Below are 20,945 nucleotides of genomic sequence, written 5' to 3' on the forward strand. Positions count from 1 at the left end.
ACACACACCTATCTAGGACATGTTGGTTGGGGGCTGGGGACTCTAGGAGAGTGTCTCACAGGCTTGAGCGGATTCAGTGAGGGCCTCCTGGAGTAAAGGACACCTACGCTGAGATTTGAACAGAAGAAGAGTCCAATGATAGAGTTTGTCCCCCCCTCCCCCCGCTTATGGGCTGCGACAGAGGGACAGTATATATATATATATATGGTGTGTGTGTGTGTGTGTGTGTGTGTGTGTGTGGTGTCTGCTTGTGTATTTCCTATAGGGAGGGGATGTGACCCCAAGAAAGGCTGCAGAACACCCCTGGATATTTAAAACATGGTATGTTCATGTACACAGTATCTCTAGGAGGAAACAGAAACTGCACCTGGGAAGAAGGGGAGCAAGACTTCCTTGTCTCTGCATTCCCTTCTGTAACAGACCATCCCCCCCCTCCCCATTTAAACCATGGACTTGATTGATTGATTGATCTTTTAATTCTCACGTGAGGATATTTTTTTCCCATTGCTTCCTAGAGAGAGTGAAAAGGGGGGGTGGGGAAGAGAAGAGAAAGAAACATCGATGCGACAGACACATTGCCTCCCTCACAATCCCCGACTAGGGCCAGGGGATCAAACCTGCAACCCAGGTACATGCCCTTGACTGGGAATAAAATCTGCGACCCTTTGGTGCAAGGGCTGACGCCCTAATCACTGAACACACCAGCCAGGGTCCTTGCTTTATTTTTTAATTGCTTGCTGCCCACCAGCTCTGTGCCCCGCCCCACCCAAGAAGTAAACAGTCACAATAAGTAACAGATAGATAATTACAAACTGTCATATAAGTTAATAAACATACATTGTATAGTTTATTTATTTTAAAAAAGGAATTGATGAAATCTAAGGAACTCATGGGGCCATGGATGTGCCTCTGGGTCTGCCCTCTGAGCTCAGAGCTGGATACAGCGGAAAGTCCTACGGACAGCTGCAGGCACACCCTGGGCTGGGGCTCGAGTGTCAAAGCTTCTACGAAGAGGTGATGCTGCAGCTGGGTCCTGAAGGCTATAAAACTGGCACCCCTGAGGAAAGGCTGAGGGGAAGGCGTCCCCAGCAGAGGGCATCGCTCCGTCAAAGGCAGGGCAGTTGGAGTACAGGAACAGACTGAAATTCTGCCACAGGTGAGGTGGGGAGTGGGCAGGAAGGCCGGTGGAAGGGCCAGCCAGGCTGTGGAGGGTCTGGAAAACCAGGCCCAGTAGTGAGGATTTCCCTCTGCCGGCAACGAGGCGCCACGAAGGCTTAACCAATTCCCAACATGTTTTCATTGTTTAAAAAACGTGCAAATTGGCTGCATATCACCTTGAACTCTCCAGAGAAATGCTGCCAAATTTTAAAATAATGCTGCTCATATGAATGCTAAGTAATAATTAGGGGCTGGCGGTTTATCCTGCACGTGTTTCTCCTGAGTGCCAGGTGATTCTCCCGCCAGCCCCCGAACAGCCACTCAGCTACATGACCTGTGAGGACCCAGGTCACCTGTGATGTGTACACGGCGCCACAAACACCGATGAGGCTTATGTCAGCCCCTGAAGGGTGGGGACACCATCCCCCTGCTGACGGGGCCTGAGGGACTGCAGGCTGTGATGTATGCGAGAGCCCTCAAATACAAGGGGCTGAAATGGGATTTTAGAAATAACCGCCTGGGAGAGACGGGGACATGAAAAGGCAGTTTGGGCTGGTTTTGCTCCCAGGGTCGTCCCTAACCTTTTATCTCCCCACTTTCATAAAGATGACCCTTGAGCTGGTGTGACTGAGCTGAGGCAAGAGGAAGCCTCATGTGGCAGCACCTTGATACCCCCCACAGGGAGCACCCTGCAGATCGAGGACCTGGGGCTCCCTTTCACCCCCACCCAGAGGCGCACACATACCCTACTGTCCCTGTGTCCTCTCAGCTCCTGGCACATTGAAGGCACCAGCCAGGCCCACCCTGACACCACCACCGGGGACAAAGGCAGACCCGTGAGAAGACCCCACCACGTCGGGGCCCTCGGCCCTTCTGCCTCTGTGGGCACAGGGTGTCCTCCTGCCCAGCCTTCATGGGGGGTGCTGGGGACTCTCGCTTCCTCTTGCAGAATAGGCAAAGGCAGGAGGGCAAGCCCCATGCCGGGGGCTTTTCAGCTAACTCATTATTGAGGTCAAAGCTCACAACACAGGGAGGCCATGATGGCCCTCACTTCCCAGATGCCCAGAGAGGCCCTAATCCTCACCTAAGTCACACAGAACCGGTACAGGGCTTGCGCTCCCAAGGACACCACAGGCACCGTGGCCCCAGCATGCTGCTCGCCTCTTCAGATATCCACGGCTGCGGTGATTTTATGATTTTACTCCAGCAGAACCGGAGAGGCCTGGAGTCAGGGTAGCCTCATACCACCTCCAGGAGGGAGGGACTGAGCCCCAGCAGCCTCGGTGTGACTGCTGATGACACACTTTGGGCATTCTGAGCTGGAAGCTTTGGGGCTCTGACTTTCCAGGGCTTTTCTCCCCAGTGGATTCCAGAATGTTCCATGTTCTTGCCCCAGGGGCCATCAAAATGTCCCAGAAATTCCAACTGTATGTCACCCAAAGGGCATAGGCCAGGGTCCCCCTCTGCAGGTGGTGCCAAGAGCCTTAGGAGCACCCACGTCCCCAGCTTTTGGGGCAGAGCTTTTGTGCATTTGCTGTGAACCGGGGGCCAAGTTTTTCACCTGCATCACCTCTCACAAGAACCCCACTATTTACCCTACGTTCAGAGGAGTTGGCAACGTGTCCTTGGTGACCTGGCAGCCTGGCCCTGGCCAGGACTGTCACTGTCACACAGGAAAACCCAGTCTTGGCAATGCTCCCCCAGCAGAGGGGGGGGCAAGGAAAAGGGTCCCTGCTCCTCCAGTCCCTGGACCCGGAGTCACCTCTGCTGACAGTTCTTGTGGATCCGTCCAGATATCTCTGTGTAAATACAATCCTGGGCATGTTTACCCTTTAAGAGAAGGCAAACAAAGATGCCTACAGGTCAGACGCTTCTGTTATCAGTGCCCCCCCCCCGCCCCCCCCCGGCTTGATGATGTGTCTTTTCCAGTGACAACCTGGAGGCTGCGCTCGGGGTCCTCACTTGTACAATGGGAATAATTATCTCTTCCCTTGAGTGTTAACAGGAGAATCAAAGTAATACCGCACGCCCGCAAAGCTTACCGCTGCAGCCAGGCATACAGCAAGGGCCACCTTAGTGCCAATCTACAAAGAGGCAACTCCCTGAGCACTTGCTTCCTCGAGGGCCCTTTCGTGAGCTCTCCATGCAGATGGGCTCACCTGGCCTGTCCCTGAACCCAGGTGCTGAAAGGTTTGGACCCACAAAGACAGGTAGGTCAGGCCCCAGGCCCACTGTGCGTGCCCAGCACAGACACATGATATGCCTCCTTGGTCACAAGAAGCTCTGACACGCTATCAACTGACAATGTCTGTCGCTGGATGTGTGGTTAGCAGTTAGATAGACATGAGCAGAGCAAGGACGACGGGCCAGGTACAGAAGGGCACCAGGGTGGAAAGCCCCGGTGCCTAGCAACAGGCAGAACAAGGACCCCACCCCCCAGGGTAACCTTTCCTCCCCTAGCATATGGCTGGTAATGAGGTTCAGACCCCCGGATCTTTCATATCGCTGGTCATGTGAGTCGGACCCTTCCCTGACCTTTGCTCCCCTGGCATGTTGCTAGTCATTCAGGTGAGACCCCGTAAAGGGGGAATGGACAAGGGGGCTGGAGAAGAGCCCTTAAGCATTCAGCCCCCAGGACAATGAGGTTCTGACCCGAATGGAATACATCTAGGCCTCAGTTGTGTTTCAGCTCCAGGCCCAGAAAAGCAGCAAAACCAGACAAGCGATGCCATGGCTGACATTAGGACCTGCTGCATTGACTAATGACCCCCTGCCCTGGGGCCCACCAATCAGTAGAGACCTGACCCCGAAAGGACACACCTGGAACACACCTGGAACGCTGGTGAGTATTTTATTGGGATCCTCCCCTGAGACCTCACGGTGAGGACGGCACTGCTCCTCTCTCCCAAGCTCCCAGGCCCTTCTTTCCCTCTGTAACTTGCTTCCTGAGCCCATTTCTTCTACGGCTCACTTCTACCTCTGTGACTTTCTAAATAAACTTTCCCTCATAGTTTGAGTCTTGGCTCTGAATTCTTTCTTAGCCAGAACTCAAGTACTGAACTGAGGTTGCTGAACTGAGGTCCAGCCCGGCTCCACTGTAAATGGTGCCGTTCTTGTTGCCAGCAGATGTTCTAGGCCTGCACTCTGCATCACGGTCACGGTGAGCAAGGTGGCCGAGTGTGTTATGGGGAACCACGGTGAGTATCTGCAGGTGTGGTCCGACTGTGCAACACCAAGCCTCCAAAAATGTAGGGGAAAGGTACGCCTTCCCAGGCAGACAGCAACGCCCCACCCAGAAGGGCACCAAACTTGGCAGGACAGGGGCCCCTACCCTTTCCCAGCCCTGCTGGCGTCCCCGCAACCTGGGAACAACACCTCCTTTCTCTGGATTTAAGGAAAACAGCCTCCTCTGGAAGCAAAGCTTTTAAACAGATGTTTCCTCTTGGCCTGAACCTCCCACACCTCCCCCAGCCGGGCCTCCCCTCCAGGCGGGGCCTGCTCAGCTCTCATAGTAGGCAAGGCGCAGGGGAGACCAAGTGACTTCAATTCTTTTTCAGAAGGGGGAGGAAAATATTAAAAAAATGTGTTTTACAAGCCTGCCTTTGCCATTGTTTATGTAAACAGGTAAATTGTTTCCTGCCTCAATTAAAAACATCTGCCACATAAATGAATACCAATTAACTCATCCTGTTTTTAATTACTCTGTTAATTACACGCAGGCAGCAGAAAGGATGGCTGGAGTAGAGAAGCCGAGTGCCATCCCTCCCCCCAGCTTGGCAAGGATCCTGAATGTGTCTGGCTCCTGGAGGATGAGGGTGGCAGGGAGGTGGTGGCACAGAGCCAGCTGGGATTCCCTGAATTGGGACTGCCCAGTGGGCACCTCCTGCTAGGGTCCTCCTGCATAGGGGCCAGTGGTCAAGGGTGTCCTGTTCTGGTGCACACCAGGGAGGGTGAAGCCCCCCTCCTGCATGCCCTTTCTGCCCCACCTCTTTCTGCCCTTCAGCCTCCTCCAGCCCCAGGACTCCACCTTTGGGCCCTGTTGTCACCGAGAAGGGACCTTAAGGGTGCCCCACTTATGTCCTGGCCATATTTTGTTGGGGCAGGGAGGCAGCCAGAGGGATGGAGGCCTGGGTCTCATCCAGGAGGCCTGCCTTAGGGGGCAGGGATCAGAGTCCCCACTACAGGGCACCACTGCTCACTGAGCACCTGCTGAGTGCTCACAGTGCTGTACATGGCTGGAGGCTCCCGGGGAGTGTCCTCACCCACCCACCCCGCACCAGCGTTTCATTTGGCTTGTCCTCCCCTTCAGCCTTCATTGGGTTTGTAATGACACAGCCTCCTCTGCCTGCTTCACTGTCACCCAGCCCTGGGCATGCAGGAGGCGCTCAGCACATGCTCACCCAATGAACCAGGCAACCTCATCCATGAACATTCCTACTTACAGCAAGAGGCCCGGAGGGCAACAACCTGTCCAGGGTCACACCACCTGTGCCCGCCAGAGCAGGATTCGAACCCAGGACTCCAACCCAGGGCTTGTGGTGTATACATCACCTATAACACAGTGGACCAAGCTCACATGCCAATGCTATTCCAGGGAGTTAGGTGTGGGGTGGACCCTCGAGTCTGCAAGTCTGACAGGTCCTGGGAACCACACTTTGGGCAGCTGGGTTCCACCTCCATGCCCCAGGTCTCTCCTTCCAGGGACACCTCCCAGTCCTTCCTCGGCCCAGGACAGCACACTCTGCCTCCCACAGACGTGTGTGGTTGTCAGACACGCTCCTCATCTTTACCTCAGCTAATGGATGCTGAAATGATCAGAGCTGGCTGCCCTCAGAGCCCATCCAACTAGAGTCACTAGTAGGTTTCCGCTAGAATGCAAGTACAAGCAGATGGGGCACCAGAGCTGCTCCAGAAGGATGCTGCCTCGGGCAGGTTCAATGCGAAAGGAGTGCTGTGACCAACTAGTGATGCCTGCCACCACCATGAGCATGGGTAGAGATCGACTAGCAATGTCTGCCTTGGGCATCAGATTAACAGTGTGCAAAGGTACCCCACATACTGGTGCATTCGGATTCACTCAACCCCTCACTTTGCAGATGAGAAACTTGGGGCCCACAATGTTCTACAACAGTCTGCTTCTCCAGCTACTGCTGGTGTCTGCTCAGGAGGCTGTCTGCACCAGGGGCTTTCTCTGAGGGATGGGTCAACAATACACAAATGGACAGGCCAGAGTCCATCCCACACTGGTCCCCAGGGGCAAATCCCTTCCACCGACTGCTTACATCCCTTAGACATGAGCTGCACGTCTCCGCCTGAAATCCTGTCCCAACATTGGCGAGAGGAGAGGCAAACAGCCAGTGCGGTGGCCAACAAAATATTAACTCATTTAATCTTCTCAGCAGCCCTGTGAGGTCATTCCATTACGACAGATGAAAAAGTAAAACATATTACCCTCCAATCTTATACATGGGACAACCAAGGCACAGAGAGGTTAAGTAACTGCCCAAAGCACACAGCCAGGAAGGGCAGAGCTCGGGTTCCGACCCAGTTAGCGCAGCTCTGCAGGGGCCCCAGCCGGCGCTCACACACTGCCTGGATCCACTGTGGCGTCTCCAAATATCCAATCTGGAGACCCAGAGGAGCCCTGGCCCGGTGAGGGCTGGTTACAGGCTGGTGAGGGGCAGGCACAGCTTCTGAGTGTGAACTCAGGTGTCCATCCACTGTCTGGCCATGGGCTGTGAGTGGGCCCCTGGGCCTGAGTGCTCCTCGTGAAGTGGGGGACCTCACCTCTGTCTTGAAGCATGGATGTGAAGATTCCAGGGCTTTCCTGCAGGCCTCTCTGCCCTCTGTTCCCTGCCTGCCTCCCCTTCCAGGCAGCCACCAAGCTGAATTCCTGCATGTTGCCTGGTGGTTTCCTGAGCTGCTGTGGGCCCACCCTCCTTGTGGCTGCAGGACTTGCACCCTGAGACCTGGCTGGGGCGGGAGCCTCTTTCAGATCTTCTGCAATGCACATTTCCTTTCAACACCCACTAGCCATCATAAGGGCTGGGGCGCTTTCTGGGGCCTTTTAACCAAATTGAGCAATAAAACAACCTAATAGCAGTCAAGTCATTAGAGGGCTGGGGCTCCCCCATAGCACACTGGGCCCTGGGCCTGTCAGAGAAGGAGTCCTGGGCCAGCTCACCCCAACAAAGCCAGAGCCATGTCCACGCCAAAGAGGCTCTGTGAGGAGCAGCCAGGAAGCAGAATCTACCCCAAGGCCTGCCCTTTGGGTGAGAGACACTCCACTGGCAGTCCCACAGCCCTGGGTGGTCCAGACATCAAGGGAGGAGCCTGGAGAACTCACTGGCTGGGACTTCAAATCAGAGATGGCTGCAGGGAAAAGACTGTAGGGATCTCAGATCCAGCAGCACCCCCTGGGATGAGTACTGAGGGGTGAAGGGCCAGGCAGGGGCTCATGAGGGTGGGTGTGGCGAGCCGGCACGGCCATGGCATACTCAGCCCCACGTTGGGCGCCATCTGTCCCAAGCCAGCTCAGCCAGGTTCGGTGAGCCTGAGAGGGGGCGGTGAAGGATTCAGAAAAGACAGACAGGAGAAGAAAGCTGGGTCTGGGTGGGATGCTGTCCTCTCTGATGGAGAGCTAGTGACAGCGCCACAGCCTGAAAGCCGTGTCTTTATTTTATAGCCAGATTCCATGAGGCAAAGTAAGGGCATGGTTACAACCTTCTCATGGGTTTCGAATCTACTCAATTACATGCGCCTGAACTCTATCAAGCCCACATCACTCAGCCACGTGGGACCACAGGTTCGGACCATAGGGTCAAGCTTACAACTATAGTCTTTGGCTATAATGGTGCTGGTAGGGCTTTGCCCTCCAAGCTAGGACTTACACGTGGCTTTGTCAAGAGAGGACCGTGCCTTCTCATTAGTCTGAGGCTTGAACCTATCCAAACACTGGGGCCTCTCTCCACAGGTGGGCCCAGAGTCAAGGGCTGGTGCCCCACACTCAAGAGGTTACGTCTTCTGTGGACCACATTACCAGGTTTAAACCCCAGTGATCCTGGGCAAGGACTTAACCTCTCTGAATGAACCAGCACAGGGAATCCCCTGCTGGATGAATGAATCAGGAGTGGTGGACCTCACCGAAACCCGAAGGTGGGGCCTCCTCCCACCTATCTAAATATTTCTCATTCAAAGTCACAGATGATGTTCTCCATCCCCTCATGGGTGACACAGGCAGTGGGGCCGACAGTTATAACAGAAGGACAGTCTTGGGAGAAACTAGAAGTCACTGGTCAGTGAGTGCTCACTGTGGCCAAGCCCAGGGCTCATTCAGAGTGTACCAGCCCCCAGGTAGAATCTCAGTGCTGATTCCAAGCGGCACAGAGAGGGCAGGAGCCCGCCTTAGGGCACACAGTGTGGCCTCATCCATGAGCCCATACCTCCCTGGCCCCAGAATGAATGGGCCATTTCTGCAATGGCAGAGGGTCTGCTTCCAGCTCTGCCTGGGCCCTCTCCCCGCAGACTTGGGAAGGTGCCAGGCAGGCAGATGGGCCTGACGCTGGTGCAGCCGTGGTGGCAGCTGCTCTGGGGGAGAAGAGTGAGGAGCCAGGTTCCATTGCCTTCCTCCTGCGTGTGGGAACCTTCTGGATGTTTTGATTCTTTCCACCAAATGGTCCCAGAACCTCCAGGAGATCTGGGTGTGGCCCTGCTGAGTCAAACAGCCCTCGGGGGGTTTTCTGTGGGGTGTGAGAGTACCTTCCTCATGCTAAGGTGTTGGACTTGGAGGCCGGTGGAGCATGCCACTCCCATTTTACAGCAGGGAAAACTGAGCCTTTGAGAGGTCAGGGACATGAAACGCCGGCTCCAGGGTTTCCTCCAGAGCTGCATCAGCCTCTCGGGGCCACTGCACCCTCATCTCCAGTGTGTCCCCCGGGATGGTCTTCCTGAGGCTGGGAGGTAGGAAGACCCTGCCTGCTGTCAAGGCCATGGGGTGCACACCCTCCCCACCTGGACAGTGTGAACATTTTCATATGCCTGTTTTTACAAGAGAGGCTGAGTGGGCAAAGACCAGGCTCCCGTCCATTTCCAGAGCGTCCTCACACCTGCTGCCCCTGCCAGCAGTCCCCAAGGCCGGCGGGAGCAGGGTCCCTGGCTGCAGGGCGGCCTCTGCGTGCTCCAGGCGTGTTTGTAGGACTCACTTCCCCTTACCTCAGACCTGACTCACCCACCAGAGTGAGCTGGAGCGAGTGGGTTTGATCGGGGAGTAACACTCCCGATGCTGAGAAGTGAGGAGCAAATCAGGGTTATTCTGGCTCCTAAAAGGGATAGAGAATTCCTCCCCCGATATCCAGCTGGACAAGCCTCTCCCTGCAGCACCAAACTCCACCAGACTGCCAGCAGGCCCTGCCTGCCTGGTCTCCAGAACGTCCATCTCTGACCGTCCCTGTGGAGAGCAGGTTTCAGGAGATAAGCAGCCATCCCTCCTCCTCCTCCCATTTGGCAGGGGTGGCCAGGCCAAACCGTGGGACATGTTTTGACACGGAGGTTCGCCACGTGGCACATCAACACAGGTGACCTGTGGTCAGCCAAGAGCTTTGTTTAGGAAGGACGTGGGTGAGCCCCGAACCTGCCAGCTGTGGGGCTACGATGAACCAGCGGGACTGTTCCAGGTGTCCTTGGGCCTCAGCGTGGGCTCCCGCACAGAGGGATGCGGTTAACCTGAGGGATCCCACGGGGCCTGCGAGCTGGGGATGCCATCCGGAGGCCTGCAGGCCCAGCTCTGAGCAGGAATCTGGCTCAGGGACAAACTGGTCGCTGCTGTGTAGTTATCAGGGTGGCGAGTCAGACAGACCCCTCCGGATGATAGGACAAAGCCGGCACGCAAGACACTCACTGCCTTTCATGCGTTAGTATTCACACCAGCACCTCTGCCTACACAAAGCCCGCAGCGCCTACAGCGCGGCTCCCATGCCGGCCTTTTGTCACCTCCTGCCCTCGTCCCTGCACCTTCCCACCCACAAGGCCCCCTTGCTGGTCCTCAGATGGACCTCCTGGCCCCTGCGCTGCTGTCACCTGTGCCAGAGAGGCTGTGCCCTGATGGCCACCTGGTTCCCTCCCCTTCCAGGCCTCAGCTCACTGTCACTTTATCAGACAGGCCTGACCTGACAGGACCGTGACCTCCCACCCAGCCCATGACCCTCCCTGGGGCCCTTGGTGGAGAAAATATCACGTGTCTCATTCATTTATTGTCTGTCTCTCTCCTAACAGAGTAGCAGCACCCCGAGGGCAACGGTCTGATGCTGGATTCTGGAACAGAGCCATGAGCAGCAGGTGCTCAATGGTTATTTGTGAAAGGAATAAGCATGCACCCAAACCAGTTACATTCTGATGGGAGACATGTCTCAACTAAATGTCTCAACTGCGTCTCACAGGCCGGGCAGCAGTGACCCCCGACCCGGGGTCAGCCTCTTGGTGAGACAACAGCTGGAAACTAAGGTCACTATGGTCCACAGTCCGGACCCCACCAGGTGTGGTGAGAGGAAGAGGGAGGGACCGAATTTCTGCTGCACATGGAGGGCTCCGCTGTTTTCTGACGCGGAGAGAAATGAAAAACAACTATCCCATGCACTCCAGCCAGGATATGGTTGTTCCGATTCTCCCCTGTGTCCAGACAGACTGGGGGAGGGGAGAGTCTATCCATCCCTCTCCAGGGATCTCCTCAGGTCTCCTGCCCTGTGTGGGGTCAACCTGGGTGTCCAGGGGGACAGCAGCTGCATCAGCTGATGGGGCCACACTGCCAGGGTCCTGTCCTGATTTCACATCTGACAGCTTCCATACTCCCCTCCCTCCTCCTCTGACCACACCTCACAGTGACCTCCCTGCAGGAGGTGAGCTCGGTTCCCTCCCACCCACGGCACAGAGGCTCCTTATTTACCAGGAGTTCCCTCCTCGGTGGTGGGGGAGGGGCCACATGGAGATGCTCTGTCAACAGCCAGCATACACTGGCCAGGACACCCTGCAGGGCCGGGCCTTCTGTGCCAGCAGCCCCAACAGCCAAGGCCACTAGCCAAGGCTCCAGACACCCCGAGGCAGAGACACAGCGTCCCCGACAGGCCTCGTCCAACTCCTGACCCAAGCACCCGGAGCACGGTGTGTTCATGGCTGTTCACACCGCCGTGCTCGGGGTGGGCTGTTTGGCAGCAGCTGGAACTGGTGACCTCTGTGAGCGAGCACCAGGGCCTGCTCTAGTGAGTGTTTCTGGATCACTTGGATGTGCCCTCTCCTGCCTCTGAGCGAGAACTGACCTCTTGAGAAACATCTGTTTGGGGGTGAACAATGTCAGGTGCGCAGACTGCCCAGGATGACCCTAAGCTGCCTCCCTCCGTGGCCCCTGTGCAGGCAAGTCTCAGCGACTCGGGCGCTGGGAAGCAGACTTGGCGATGAGATAACTGTTGGTGGAATCAAATACAGCGACAGCTTGCAGGCAGACGAGCTGCTGTTCAAACAAGCCTCTCCAAGCACACAGCGAAGGCGTCCCCACCAGCCGGGGACCCTAGGCATCGGCGCCTGGGAGATGTAGTGGGGGCTCCCAGGTGGGACATGTTCCTGTTCCTCAGGACCTCCTGTAGGAGGGGCCTGTCTGGGCTCTGGGGGGTGGTAGGGAACATACAGATAAAAGTGCTGCCCTCACAGAACCGACCTCCTAGGAGGGAGCCGAGCAGCGACACACAGAAGAAAAGGCACAGCACAGGGAGAGCGGGGGGGCCTTGGAGGAACAGCAGGGGCAGGCCACTCACTGAAAGGAGACCCCCGAGCGAGACCCGATGAAGGACGGGTGGGAGCCATGCAAGTGTCAGGGAGAGAGCACTGCAGGCAGAGGGACTGCCAGTGCAAAGGCCCTGGGGTGGGAACATGCCTATGTGTTTGGGAACAGCCAAGAAAGGGATTTCAGTGAACAACTGGGGGTGGGGGCGTGTGGCCTCAAAGCCGCTGCAACAATTTGGTCTGTCCCTAGAGCTGCCTCATCTGCCTGTCTTTGAAGGGGACCCCTCATGCGAGGACCCCAATCTACCTCCCAAATGAGGGACAAGGATAGAAGCTGGGAGACCAGATGCGAAATCTTGTTCATGCCATGAAGGTTAGACGCAGGTGCTGGGGAGATTCAGTAACTGTTTGTGGAACCAAATACAGTGACAGCTTGCAGGCAGACGAGCTGCTGCTGTTCAAACAATCCTCTCCAAGCACCCGGCAAGGGCGTCCCCACCAGCTGGTGACCCTGGGCAACTGTGTTCACCACCCCAGGCCACAATGTGGTCACCTGTGAAAAGAGGACGGCGGTGGCCACCCTCACAGGTGTGTGGGAGGACCCAGTGACATTCAGGGAAGCCTGGGCAACCAGGGCAGGCAGCTCTTCTTAATTCATCCCTTGAAACCCAGTGGACAACGAGTTGAACTTAGAGTGACCACATGACCCAGCAATTGCTCTCGGTGTTAGACCTAAGAGAATGGAAAACATGTCCACATAAAATCTTGCACATAAATGTTCACAACAGATTATTCACAACTGCCAAAAGGTCGAAACAACCCAGATGTCCATCAACTGATGATGGATGCACAAAATGTGTCTACCCTGCAATCAAACATCAGTCATTAAAAAGGAGTGAGGTCCTGACACAGGACAACATGGACAAACCTCAAAAACATCATGCTAAGGGAAGGAAGTCAGCACAGAAGGCCACATGTTGTATGACTCTATTTATATGAAATGTCCAGAACAGGCAAATCCATAGAGACAGAAAGACAACTAGTGGCTGCCAGGGGCTGGAGGGAGGGGAGTGGGGAGTGAACACAAATGGGTATGAGGTCTCTTTTGGGGGTGATGAAAACTTGGGGGAACTAGATGGTGGTGATGGTTGCATAACATGGTAAATGTGCTAAATGCCACTGAATTGCACACCTAAAAACGGTTAAAATGGTGGAATGGAGGTTCCTCAAAAAATTCAAAATAGAACTACCATATGACCCAGCAATTCCACTTCTGAGGACATACCCAAAAGAATCAAAAGCAGGATTTTAAAGAGATATTTTACATCCACATTCACAGCAGCATAACTCACAAGAGCCAAAAGGTGGAGCAACTCAAGTGTCCATCGATGGAAGAAGGGATCTACAACATGGATGAATGTTGGGGACATTATACTAAGTGAAATAAGCCAGTCACAAAAAGACAAATACGACATGATTCCACTCATATGCGGTCCCCAGGAGTCAAATTCACAGAGACAGGAAATGGTGGGTGCCAGGGGCTGGGGGAGGGGAAATGGAGGGTCAGTGTTTAATGGGACAGAGTTTCAGCTTGGGAAGATGAGAAGCTGTGTGAATGGATCGTGTTGATGGTTGCACAACAATGTGAATGTATTTAATACCACCGAACTGTGTACTTAAAGTGATTAAGATGGTAAGTTTTGTGTTCTGTGGATTTTAGCACAATTAAAACACCCCACTGGGGAGACTGAGGTAGGGCACCCCCTCCATGCAGCAGCCTGTCTGTGTTACTAACAGCACAGGATTGGGGATCCCAAGCTCAGTGTGAGGGCCACGGGGGTATGAGGGGCCAGGCTGACCTTCCTCCCTTGGCGGCTGGGGCCCATCCTATGGTGGCGCTAATGTGGGAAGGCCACAGCCCCCCTCTTTCCAGGCTCTGTGCTCTTTCCCACCTGAGGGACTGAGCAAGTGGGCAGGCAGTACTGGGAATGAGGGCAGGCCCCAGCGGGCTGGTGATGTGGAGATCTTACTATCTCTACCTCAAAACACCCCCCATATCTGTAGGCATGTCCTTCGGGGGCCAGGAGGGACCCTATGGAAAGGTCTGCCCAAATAATCTCCTAAACCAGGAGGTCTAACTGGGATGAAGGCCATTGTGATGTGAGGAAGACCACACAGGAAAGGGGTCCAGGGTACCCGGAGGGGGTCTCAGGCTCTGTGAGAATCAGATAAAAGGCCTCCGTACACATGACATTAAGATAAATTAAGTCCAGGATTTCACAGTGATTGCCTCAACCTAGAAGCCCCCAGGGTCAGTATGGAAATTGAGTCTGTGCCAGGTGCTGTGGTGGGTCCCGCTACCAGATATGTAGCAACCATGGTTGCTGAAATTCCAAAAGGAGGTTTCACGTGGACCAAGAAGCCATAAAAATGCCAGAGTGAAGGGCTAGCACATGGGCTGGCTTAGAATTTAGGCATCTGACTCCCAAAACTAGGCTCTCCTATGACAAACCCACATAGATGTAGAGTGAGAGGCGTCCTGGGACCGTGATGTAGATATATAGTGACAGGCATCCTGCGCAGTCCATGTAGGTGTGTGGTGACAGGCGTCCTGGGACAGCCTATGGAGGTGTGTAGTGACAAGTGTCCTAGAGAGTCCATGTAGATGTATAGTGATGGGTATCCTGGGGGACAGTCCATGTCGATGTGTACTGACAGTCATCCTATGACAGTCCATGTAGATGTGCAGTGACAGGTGTCTTGCAACAGCCCATGTAGGTGTGTACTGACAGGTATCCTGGAACAGACCATGTAATAGGGTAGTGACAGGCATCGTGCGACAGCCAATGTAGCTCTGTAATGACAGGCATCAGTCCATGTAGATGGTAGTGAGGGACGTCCTGGGGCAGCCCATGCGGGTGTGTAGTGACAGCCGTCCAGGGATAAAGTTCTATCTCTGAGGCCTTTGCTGGTCCCTTCAGTGAACGCTGACTTCAGTCTCCAGGGTGCGGGGCCCTGGCTGGGGCAAGTCTGTTCTGACTTCTGTGCTGGTTCCCACCTGAGCTTCGGTTACACTTAGACAAAGTTCCCACGTTGTCACAGTGCAGTTGGGCCGGGAAGAGCAGGTGGAGATTAAGACCTGGCAGGTACTCTTCCACTGTTATCAGTTCTGGCCATCTAGATGGGCATGGGCTCTCCTATAAATGCCCCAAGGCGGTCAGGTGGAGGTCACACTTCCTTCTTCTGCCTGGTTTTCACACTTGCACACACACATGTTATAGGCTCACACTCACACTAACATCCGTGTGTGCAGTTACACACATAAGGGCTCCCGAGGCCAGATGACAGTCCAAGCAAGAGGCCAGGGCTTGGAACCCCAAGGCCTGGTGAGACGCACCACCAGCTATTTGGAGACGTGGTGTGGCAAAAACACAGAGGCTCTCGAGTTAGATAACTGGTCCCTGAGTGGAAATCCCACCTCTGCCACCAAGGAGCTACGGAAAGTGATGACCCCAGCCTCAGTTTCCTCTCTGTGAAATGGGAGGGCAATGCAGCTGGGGAATGAAGCTTGTGTCCCCAGGTGGCACAGAGCACAGAGAGCTTGGCTCTGAGCGTGCTGTGTCGTCATGTGTGGGGAGGTGGGTCAGCAGGTGCGGGGGCCCGGGCTGCACAGGAGGACATGGTGTAGGGAGAGTAGGCCCCCGACCCAGTGCTGTATGGGAGGGAGAAACGGGGTTTGAGTGCAGAACTGTCTGATACCCCACCCACCAGTGAATCCCAGAACAGCACTGGTGTCTGCCTAGAGCGGGGATGTGACAGCCACGTCCCCAAGCCAGTAACCACACGCCAGATCACATGGATCTTTCATACCTATCACAACCTGAGGAGACAGGAGCCCTGTGACTGTATTTTGCTTTTGAAACCAAAGACACAGAGAGGGTGAGCGATTTGCTGATGACCACACAATCAGTGGGAGAGAAATCATGGTTCAAATCTAGCCAGTGGGACTCAGAGAAGCCAGCATGCTGTCCCTCCCCCTCCCCACTGCCTCAGAGAATGGGGCAGGAGCTCGGCAAAGAGCTGTAGTCCCCTTGCCTCTCAACACCTCCCCTCCCTTCCTGTAAGAGGGGCTCTCGGCAGCTGGGGAACTTCCCTTTCCTGGCTGCTCCCAGGTCAGGACCACTGGGCGAGAGCTTCCTTGTGAGTCCCACATGTCACCCAGGGCCATCGGAACACGAGGAGTTCTCCCCACCTGCCCCTGACAGGTCTAGGAGCGTCTCATCTTGCCATTTGCCTCCTGCCCTGCCCCGACTGTGGACTTTTCTCTGCTCAAGTAAACAGAAAAATGTCCCAGTGCCCAGTGCCCGGACATCCTCCCCAAACCTCCTTCTGCCACGTCCACCACATTCCCTGCCTCAGGGGCCGCCTGGGTGGCTCTGAGTCTGGCTCTGGGAGGCTGACAGTGTGTGTGCACAGGGAACAGGACGGATGTAGGCGGCTGAGAGTGTGTGGCTGAGCAGCAGAGGGGGCGCTGGCGCCTTGGCGAAGAGACATCTTCCTTATTACGCATCTTTGTTTTCCTTCCAGTGACATCTGGCTCACCGTGAGGTCCCACGAATTACGAAAAGCAGAAGTCTTAACTTCTGTTTTATTGCTGCAGGAAACCGTGCTGCAAAGAGCGCGGCGGGAAGCACGTTCTCACACGTCTGAGGCTTCAGCCCAACCCTGCACCCTGCACCCTGGGTCTGGCTGTGAACTCAGAAGTGGGAACCAGGCACCAATTATTTATCACTTTCATCATCATAAGTTTCCATCCTGAACGCCAGGGCTCTGCCTGGGTCTTTCCACTGATGCTGCAAGGGCGGCTTCCACTCCAGGAATTCGCTTCCAGACAGCAGAGCCTGCCTGCATTAGCGTTCTTGGCTAAAGGCGGCCCTCAGAGGCACTCGGGGGCTGGGCCTCTCCTGCAGCCCCTGCCCTCCATGTGGCCTTATCTGGGCCTCATGTAAGGGGGGTGGGGTGGGAGTAGCGGGGGGAGCAATCCCAGACTCAGGGAACCATAGAAGTAGAAACAGGCCTGTTCTTTTTACCCAAAAGCCTGAGGACATGACCTCAGGAAAAGATGTAGAGGTGTGGTTCCCTGTCCCAAACAGTCCTGAGGAGACCGAGAGCCACAAGCAAAAGCCAGAATAAGCCAGGGAGCGACTGGCTTCTTGTAATACACAGCATGGTGCCTGTCCGCCTGGCCAGGACCTGGGAGACCCAATCGCCCAGAAGCTGTGCCACAGTCCAGAAAAGAGCCTGTCAACCCCTCTGAACTGCCCCCGGTGAGCCTCGACCCTCAAGGGCCGCACCCACCAATCACGAGTTTCCAGCCTCCTCCTGTCCCTCCCTCAGACGACACAGTGGCTCCAGGCATGGGTGCACATTGTATCTCCAGGGGCTCTGAGGAAGCAGGTGCCTGTGGGCCCAACACTGGCCCTCAGGATTCTGAACTTGGAGGTTGCTCCAGGGGCCTGGCCACCTCCACACGGGAGCAGCAGTGTGGCGCCTGCCCACCTGCCTCTGGTGAACCTCTCTGGGCCTTCACATCCCCATCTGAAAAATGGGACAGCAAGGGTGCCCACCTTCAGGCTTGTTAAATGTAAGGAAGCGTGCCAGCACACAGCCTAGCACAGTGTGAGTTTTTGTTGGTGCTGCATTATGACCACGCTACCCCCTGCCTGGCATGACACAGGTGTTCATTCACTGTCTGCTCAGTGACTGGGCAGTGGGTGGCAGACACTTCCCGGGGCATTTCTTTGCAGTAAGTGCAATCATGGCCATACTCTCGCACTTACAAATGACAGAGTTCAGGTCACCTCTCTCCTCCCAGGCCTGAGAGGTGATACCAGCTGCCCAGACATGGATTCCTATCAACATGATGCTATGTTTGGATGCCCTGTTATAACAGCCAGACAATGTCCAGTGGCTTCTAGAAGGTCTTGAACACAACGATCCCCTCCCAGCTCTGGTGCGAACTGGGAACAGCTGGGATGGGGCTGGCCTTAGGCACTGTGACCCAGACAAGGCCGAGGTGTTCTTCCTGATGTCAGTTACAGCTGTGCTTCATGTGCCTGAGGCGAGTCCAGGTGAAAGTTCGGACATCTGAGGCATTAACCCCAGTCAGCACCAAGCAGCCAACCACCTGTCCCCACAGGTGTAGAAGGAATGCTGACAGGAAGGCCAGGATGAGGGCAGGAGGGCCTTGGGCAAAGGGAGGCCGATGCCAGGCAGCCGCTTTCATGCAGTGTGGGGGATGGGGGGGCAGCAGAACCCAGACTCCCTCCTGAGCCTGATGGGCCCGCACCATGCTGGGTATTTGTGGAAAAAGGGAAGGTCCCATCAGCCTTGCAGGTGTCACGCAGACTCAGTGAGTATGAGCAGGGCTGCTGTTACTGGGAACAGATGAGGCATGGGTCAGAGCAGTGCAGGGGGCAGATGAGTGCAGGACACAATAAGCAGGACGGAGGTGCCCCACAGAAATGCCAGTTCCCTCCCTGAGAGCTCCATTAATTAAGCACCTACTGTGTGCAGCTTTTCACCATACTCCAGGGAAATGGGTCACAGAGCCTCTTCCCTGTTTTGGAGTCCTAACACACACGCACACACCGACTGGGGAAGGAATTCAGATCATTTGAATTCAACCACCATCCTGAGGATCCTGGTGCCATGGGAGGCTGAGGATGAATCAGATGACCCCAAACACAACCCACTCACAGAGCCACAGGGGATGGGAGGTCAGCCAGCAGCCTCAGAACGGTTTCAGGCAGCGGGAATGCCTTGCCTATACCCCTCATTCCTGCCCCCCCCCCTCTCTGCGGCTGGCTGGTCCTCTGAGAGGTGGCAGCCCTGCTGGCTTGAATCTTTCAGATTAGTGACCCAGCCTTCCGGTGTCTCCAGATCCTTGCGTAGGAAGGAAAATTAATTTCTTCCAGTCATGCAGAAATGAAAATATGTGGAGCCAAATCAGAGAGATTTCCTGGAGGTGGTAACTCAATTATGCGGATAACCGGGTGACAGAGGAAGAGCGTGTGGACCCAAAAGGGCTGGTGGCTGGCCCGAGGCAGCCCCAGGGGTCCTGGAGGGAGACATCTTGCTGAAATCCTTCAGCCCAGCAGCCCAAGCTGGGCTTGTGTGTAAACGAGTACCACGCACGTGACTGTCCCTTCCTCCCATCACACACAGATCAAGAGAGAGCTGGATTCCCCCAGAAAATTGGTCCTATGTGATGTTCTCCCGCCCTGTGTCTGACTAGCTCTTGGGGAGCACGTATGCCACATCTGTCCCCACCGCTCAAGCTTGTCTCCTTTCTCTCCTTTTCCCTTTCAACATACAAGTGGTCTGGCAGCATAGCCCTCCAGACAGCGTGGCTCTTTAGGCATGGCAGTGTTGGCTGCACCGAACAGAAGCCTCTGCCTCCTGGGCCCAAGTGAGTTTTGGGGCTTTCCCCATCCAGAAGGGCAGGGTAGGGGTGGGGCAAATGACACCGCTGGACCCCAGTGCATGTCATAGCACCAGCTCTCTATAAAGGCATGTGCCCAGGAACTGTGGGTAGGACCTTCCTGCCACTGTGCCTGCGGCAGAAAGGATACCAGGGGCCGCCTTGTATCTGGGACAGGTGAGAGTGGGACCCTCTCGGGCCCAGCCCACCTTTCTCCTGGGTTCCAACCTTAAGAAGTTTCTCGAACCTTGCAGCAACTTGAAAGAGCAATGCTAGGATGCAGAATAGCTACCCCCCTTTGTCCCCAGCCAACCCCTGTCCTCTGAGGGTGGCCGCCCTGGGAACCTCCTGTTTCTGGGTCTAGGGGAGGAAACACACGCCCAGTTAGACATAATGAAACAGTATCCTGGCCACAGGGTCAAAGACAGGGCCTGACAATTATTCAGATACAGAGGCGCATAAGGTCTCCTCTATTCTCAAAGGAAATATTTTTGTCCTTGGCCTCTGGAACAGGCCTTGGCCCTAATGGTGGGAAATACAGGGTTTTTTTGGGGGGGAACACAAGGGTCCCCACACCTACAGGGGTCTGCCCACTACTCTGTGGCTCCCAGGCCCAGCACACACACAGTTCCCAGGGGCTGGGAGGAGGGACAGCCTGGGGCTGTGTGTTCAGAGCCCAGTGGCTCACAGTGTGGCTTGCCACTGGCCCCACTGCCTTCTGCTTCACGTAAGCCCATCTAAGGCTGAATTTCCAGCCATCTGTCCCTCCACATCGGCTCACACCTCCCTCCCCGCGGTTCCCACAGCCTGGCTCCCAGCCTGCCCTACACGCAGATGGACGGTTCCCAAAGGGTGTGAGCACAATCACTGCCATGGGGCTGCACCGGAGGCACCACGGGCTGTCAGGAAAGCTTTCAAGCTCCTCTCCCCAATCATCCAGAGGGGGGCAGGCCCCCCTGAGGGTGTCTGAGGAGACTTCGCCCAAGACCATCTAACTCCGGACCACCACTCTCCTGAATGGCAGGGCCAGGAACCAAAACAAGAGGGGCAGGGGCTCCAGAGAGCTCTGACCACCCTCCCAGCCAGGCCACTGGAACCTCCATCTATCCTAGGGTCACCCTCTAGGCCCCCTCCCAGTCCTCTGTCACCTGGCCCAGGGCCTTTGTCAGAAAGCCCAGATCCGCCAGGGGAGCCTACAGGACTCTCCACCCTCCAAACGCAGTTCCCACCTTAAGTTTGACCACATCCCGGGCAGGTCAAGTTCTCGGTTCACCTGAAGAAGGAGGGGGGGCATTCAGCCCAAGTGGGTGGGCGCTGAGTGGGCTGGCCCCACCCTACCGTGGGCTCCAACTTTGCAAAGTGGAAAGAGGGTGCCCGGGGCGCCCGTGCGTTCGGCGCGGCTGCAAGAAGCCCCCGGACGGCAGCCGCGGGCGAAGTCGGGGTGACAGCGGCGGCGGCGCACGGGACCGACGGGGCACTTACGGTCCGGAGGTCCGGCAGACGGAGGCGATCGCACTCTCGCGACCTGGCTCCTGAA

General features: G+C 55.7%; 1 protein-coding gene across 1 annotated transcript in view; it reads right to left on the bottom strand.

Moving 5' to 3' along the window:
- Positions 1-20,921, bottom strand: part of CBFA2T3 (CBFA2/RUNX1 translocation partner 3) — a 55,418-nt gene extending 34,497 nt beyond the window's left edge. The window contains exon 1 of the mRNA XM_006097355.3: positions 20,891-20,921. The gene's annotated coding sequence lies outside the window, so the exon portion shown is untranslated. The remainder of the gene's footprint in view (positions 1-20,890) is intronic.
- Between the last annotated feature and the right edge of the window lie 24 nt (positions 20,922-20,945).

This window comes from Myotis lucifugus, unplaced genomic scaffold (assembly GCF_000147115.1).
Source record: "Myotis lucifugus unplaced genomic scaffold, Myoluc2.0 scaffold_198, whole genome shotgun sequence".
NCBI classification, from domain to species: Eukaryota; Metazoa; Chordata; class Mammalia; order Chiroptera; family Vespertilionidae; genus Myotis; species Myotis lucifugus.